General features: G+C 48.4%; 1 protein-coding gene across 3 annotated transcripts in view; it reads right to left on the reverse strand.

The window, feature by feature from the left end:
* The window catches only part of OSBPL5 (oxysterol binding protein like 5), a 133,585-nt gene extending 128,693 nt beyond the window's left edge, over positions 1-4,892 (reverse strand). Inside the window, exon 1 of one of the 3 annotated variants that reach the window (XM_053946131.1) lies at positions 4,825-4,892. The gene's annotated coding sequence lies outside the window, so the exon portion shown is untranslated. Of the gene's footprint in view, positions 1-1,523; positions 1,541-4,196; positions 4,352-4,824 lie in introns of those variants that run through there. The other 2 variants (XM_053946134.1, XM_053946132.1) reach the window with 2 other exon arrangements.
* Between the last annotated feature and the right edge of the window lie 1,108 nt (positions 4,893-6,000).

The raw sequence follows: 6,000 nt of genomic DNA on the forward strand, positions 1-6,000 counted from the left end.
AGCCAGCAACAGCTCCCCAGATGAACTGTGCAATGTTTGATAAAGTGTATAAAAGCCTTGGTCACCTCCTACTTCTACAAAAAAGTGATTCTCTCCTGATGCTGAAGTCATACCAAAAAAGAGAAAGTGCAAAAACATCAAAACAATAACACAAAAGAAATTTAAATTGCTCTTTTCATTCTGCAAAGATTATTCACAATGATCAACAGTTACCCATACCGTGCAACGGAACAGAATTCCCCTCCTCTCCTCCTTGGCACATGGCAATATATTGCTGTGAGGAGAGAATTCCCTGTAATTTTAACCTGAGAAAAGAGCAAATCAGTTCAAAAATGCAGTACTAGCATAGGCTTTGCACTCTTAACTGGCATCAAAAAACACAAAAGCCGAGCTGCCTCTGCAGCACTGAAGGTGGGAAGGAACAATGACACTACAACAGCTGTCTGCAACAAAATGCATTGGCATGAAAATTAAAGTGCCTTTCCGAGCAATCTCATGATTTTGCTGAGAGAAAACTGAAGGAGGGCTATCAGAACACTGCTTTTGTGCCTGAAGTGCTGGGATTCAGAAGGACCAAGCTCACATTTAAGCTTTGCACTCAACACAGAATGAGACATTTCATCCCTCCATGCCTCTCTGCCACATCTGATAGATTAGCAGCAAGTCTGCTTTTATCTTGGTTTCTGCTGATCAATTTAGACAGCACACCCTTCAGGACTCTACTACAGTAGCATTCCAGTTTGGGAATACACACAAAATAGCTATTACATTCTTCCTTGGGGGTACAATTTCGCATTGATTGATTCACTGACAGATTAGATAGGACGAAGCAGGCAAGCCCCATGTTGAGTTTCCTCCCTCCCCCCCCCCACAAGGAGAGCTGCACACATCCCAGTTTATTAAGGATTTCTCTTTTGCCTTTAGCTAGTTCATTTTTCACTGATGCAATTTTTTACTCATGCAAATGGTAACCGGGTTGCCAAAACACTCAAACTCATACAGCCCTGCAGTCAATTCCCAGTAAGTTGAAGCTTGGCATGGAGTTTAACAAAACACATAGGAAAAACTACTATCAGGAAAACTGCCAGCACAGTAAAGTTATTGATATCGGGACAGAGCACAGACCTCAGTGGCACACTGCAAAAGGAAAGCCCAGGTATACAGCTGGCTGTTTATTAAACAAAGATGAGAATTGAGCCTTTTCAATTTTCAGTAAAGGAAAAAATGGCACAATTTCAACTGTAGCTCTACAAACACTACAGAAGACTGAGACTAAAGAACAAGGGATATGCCCATGGTTTTTATGCAGCTTAAAAGAAATTTAAAAACACCACCACACAAGCAGCTGGACTATTCTAACCTTCTAACCCTAATCCCCCGTTCATATCACTCTCCTTTCTGTGACGGGCAGAAACCATTTACACGTAACTCTTACTAGCCTGCTGTTAGCTGCTTCCAATTTCGCAGAATATTCCCCTTTAGTCCCTTGACCTTTTTGTATTACACAGATGCATATACAGTACCTAGAGCCTGATGCAAGCACAACACTCCCATGCCTTGAGTAGAGAAAGAGTATTCCAATAATTAAGAAACGTGGAAGCCCAGGCAGATTGTACACTGCTCCTTAGTCCTCCACAGAGGCTCAGTGGCTACTTATCAAAAGGGTGTTTTTCAGGATGATTGTCTCCTTCCTCCTTTATTGCATGACCAGAAGAAGCCACAGTAGTGGGGAGGAGCTGGGATGGAGGCAGAACCTGTGATTTAGACATGGTCCTGTACAATTAACTACACCACAACCACACAGCTCCAAAATGAGGGCTGAGCAGCACCTGGGAGGAGTTTGCTCAGTCTCAACATGCTTGACACTCTAAAGCACAGCATAAACACCAGCAGTGACAGTCAGGAGCTTGCATGAGGAGTGAGCAAGCCCAGTCCCACACTGAGACACGCTGGCAGAGCAGGTCACTGTCATTCCTGCCCAAACCCGTGTGTATCTGGCATTTGGATTGTTCCCATTCCCTGAGCTGTTTCTTGTGTTTCCTTTACCTTAGTAACCACAGCAGGCATGCACAAACATCTACAACATGCTGCCAGAGACATTTCATGTTGAGGAATGGAGCGTGACGAGCAGCATTTCTGGCTGAGAAAACACTGTGCTATTAATGCTTCAAAGGCAGGGAGGTCAGGAGAAAAAACACTAAATGAAGCTTTTCCCCCAAATAAAACAGGAGCTCAAACAGCACAAATCTGTGCAGTTGCAGAGGGAGGTGTGTGCTCCACAGCTCAGAAGCAGCAGGGCACAGCTGACACTGTGATCCAGCACTAAAAGACCTTCAGCAGTGGCAACACTGACAATCTCACAATTGCCTCCAGCAGATAACAGCTCCCTTGGACATGAAGTGAGTCTAACCCAATTCAGATTAGCTTAACAGAAATTTTTGATCTATGAACATAATAAGAATTAGTCGAGTCTCAGTTTTGCTCTGAGCATGGCACAGTGATTTCAAACACTGCACATTACAGATTATAGGAATGGCCTTTCTCTAGAGATATCCTGGATTCCAAACCACAGTCACAGAGCCATTTTTCTCCTGCTGTAGCCAAGAAAGCACCTTGAGAAATATCAAAGCCAGTAATGGAAACTGAACCACCTGTACTCTACAAGCCTCCCTCCCACTCACCTGATGAATCAATGTTGCAATAAAGCACATGAAAATTAAATTAAGCACCAGGAAAAGATGAGAGCAGTAAATCTGCCTTTCAGTTACTTTTATGCATCACCATGACAAAATCATTCCTTAGGTTCACATTGTCCTCTTCAAACCAAAACAGGCAGTGGGCAGGACTATGGCCTACATTTTCTCCCTTGAATCAGAGAACTGCTGTCTGTACCTCCATCAATAGTGCTGCAAAATAACCCCTGTAACCCCTGGAACTGAATCTGACTCCCTTGCTGTCCCCAGGTCCTTTTGGCCTAGCTCTGTCCCCCTTCTTGCCCAGTCAGGGTGGGGATACTCCCAGGGTCACTACCATCCTACTGGGAACTACCCAACTGAGAACCACCCATCTCCGATTTGGGGAAGAGAACTTGCCAGACACAGAGCCTGGCTTGAGGCTTCTGTCTCTCCCTCCCCACTCACACCTTTTTGGAAACTTGCTGCCAAGGAGGAAAGGTGGTAGCTGGGGACACATCCAGTGCAATGGCTGTTCTCTGGTACAGACATTGCTGAATACTGTTGCTATCTCCTATATCAGTGAAAGAGGGGGAAGGAATATTTTGACAACAAAGATACTGCTACAGCTGGATGAAGTGAGGAGGTTGCTACACCGTTTAAAGAATTTTCTCCCTCACTTATGTTAAACAATTGTTTCACGCTACAATGTTTTAGGTTTGCACAGCACTTGAAAAATATGGTTTCTGATTCAACTGATCCAGTCACATGTGCTTATGTGTTTATTTCTCTAGGAATGCTGCCTTGCTTCACTTAGTGCAAGTTAAAGCATTTCTAAACTCAGGATTCCAGAATCTGGCTTTTAGACAGTGATGCCTATGATCTCCACTATGGTATCTGTACAAGCACCTATAGGAAAGGTAATTACTATTGTCAATTAAATGTAGCCAGTTAGTAACAATGCAGTCTCCTCACTAGTTCCTCACCATGCTGGAAGAAGTACATTAAAAATTAATTCCACCTACCAGATATGCCCACATGTCTAAAGAAATCAGGTCTCCTTGACAGCACGCCATTCCACACGCCACACCAGCCGCTTGCTGGCCTCCCAGCCCTGCCATGCCGAGAAGTCGGGGGGCAAGGGGAGCCACCCCACAGCTCCCGTCGCCAAAGCCCAAAAGGCAAACGTAGAAACGGCGACGCACAGCCTGGGCACAAAGCACGGGCACAGGCGGCAGGTTACCCTCCCAGAGCTGCCAGCACTCAGACCCTCGCTGAAATCACGCCGTCCGCAAGCCGAATCTGAGGTACCACGTTATACTTAAAAATAGGCAGTCCGGCAGCGCGGGCGACAGGAAGAACAGCTACCATAGGAGGCGGGGGGAATGGATTTATTGGAATAATTTAGGGCGGGAAGCGGGGGCCGGTATTTGCTTTTACAGGGTATTTTGGGGAGGATAGCTTCGGGGATTCGGGGGAGGATGTGGCTTTTAGGCGAAGGTGGGGATGTCCGGTGCGTCTTACCTGGCCGGGGCGGCCAAGCCCCCGCGCGGTGCCGCGCTCAGCACGCCGCGCCCAGCCGCCGCATCGCCGGGACACGCGTGGGACGGGAGCGGGGACACGCGTGGGCCCCACCGAGCCGCTCCCCCGGCGGCACGGAGAGCGCGCAGCGCCGGGCCGCGGCCGGACAGCTGCCCGGGGGAGGCGGCGGCAGGAAATACCAAAAGACTGATCCAACCACGCTAGGGAGAGAGGGAGGGAAGAGAGGGGGGGAATGGAGAAGAAAAATAGAGGGAGAAAAAATAAAAACGGAGGAGGGGGGGGGGGGGGAAAAGGGTGGGGGGAAGGAAACGTGCAAAATCCGGGCGGGATCGGCGCGGAGCGGGCGCGGTGCTCGGCTTCCCGCGGGAGCGCCCCGGCCTCTCCCGGCCGGAGCTCGGCTCCCTTTGGTTTGTTATTCCCCCCCACACTCCTCGTAGTTTGTGTCTTTCTTCTCCTCGACACAGGGAGAGCCTGAAGCCAAGGCAGAGTAAATAAAGCAAAACCACCAACCCCTTAAACAAGAATCAGGCGGGCACCCCCCGGCCAGCAAGCAGCAAGCTATCCCTGGGGTTCACTGACACCACGCGCAAGATAATGGAGAAAAGCCAACCTGGAGCAATCAACACGCTGAAGCCCTGCAGCTGCAGGAGTAGTTTGTCTCAGCATCTAGCCACACGCCTCCGCCGACGCCGTGGCTCAAAGGCGCCTATGCAATATGCAGCCCTGACACGCAGCTGGGCACGCTCCCAGCTTCGCCTGTGCATCCAGAGCGAAAAATCAATCCCATGGCAAGCACGGACCCCTAAGCTCCTCCAGGCGAGGAGGACAGTCCAATCATCGCATCCCTGGCCTCAGCCTGCCTGCCCTTCGCGGGAGGCATGACTTTACAGGCAGCAGAGTATTTGGTAAAGCATCACGGCAAGAGAATGACCCAGCCACGCGCATTTAACTGATGCTTCCTCTCTCCTCCTCTCTGCAGGTCCCACGGTTCAGCGCTGGACCAAGAACAGGAAGCCAAACAGGACTTCACACCTCCTTCATTTCCATGGGAAGAGGGGTAGCAAAGTTAAAAGGCACCCAAACTTTCTGAAACTAAAAATCACATGAGGGGATAATGTGACCAACATGAGTCTGACTTGCATCACTAAAGTCTGAATCACCCCTGTACAGCTGAAGCTTTGGTGCAAAATACAGCATGAAGCTCAGACTCGTGTTTCTGAAACCAGAAGCATTAAATCATGTGCCTGAAATGCTTTACTACCCCACCCTTCACAGAAAAATCCAGATCCTTTTTCTCTTTAGTGTGTGCAGGGGATGAACCAAAACAAAGATCACTAGCTCTGATGTTCCTCATACTACACAGGAAGCCAGCTTCCAGCACTAAAAATCAGCAACTCATTACTTGAAAAGGTCTCCCAGATATTAATGAAAAATCCTGAATTCGTCTCAAGATGCAAGCTCAGCTTGGACCAGGGCACAATTTCTCTCACTTACTGCCTCCAGCCCACTCCAGGCCATGCATGGACTGCAAGGCTTCACCCTGCATCACTGATATCCATGTACCTAATGTCAGCAGAGGTAGCTGAATTTTTCCTAGTGAGCTCAATGGGACATAGAGAGAATGTACTACGCCTAACTAGGAGTAGAGGATGGTGCTGGAAGGAGAAGTCGCCATCCATTTTTGCTCTTTCCTGGAAAGAAGCGCTATAAACACAGCATAAGCGATGAACAGCTCACACAGCCTAAGCTGTCCCATTAAATAAGCTCTACCCGTTAAATAAGCCCC

Source organism: Vidua chalybeata, chromosome 6 (assembly GCF_026979565.1).
Source record: "Vidua chalybeata isolate OUT-0048 chromosome 6, bVidCha1 merged haplotype, whole genome shotgun sequence".
NCBI lineage: Eukaryota > Metazoa > Chordata > Aves > Passeriformes > Viduidae > Vidua > Vidua chalybeata.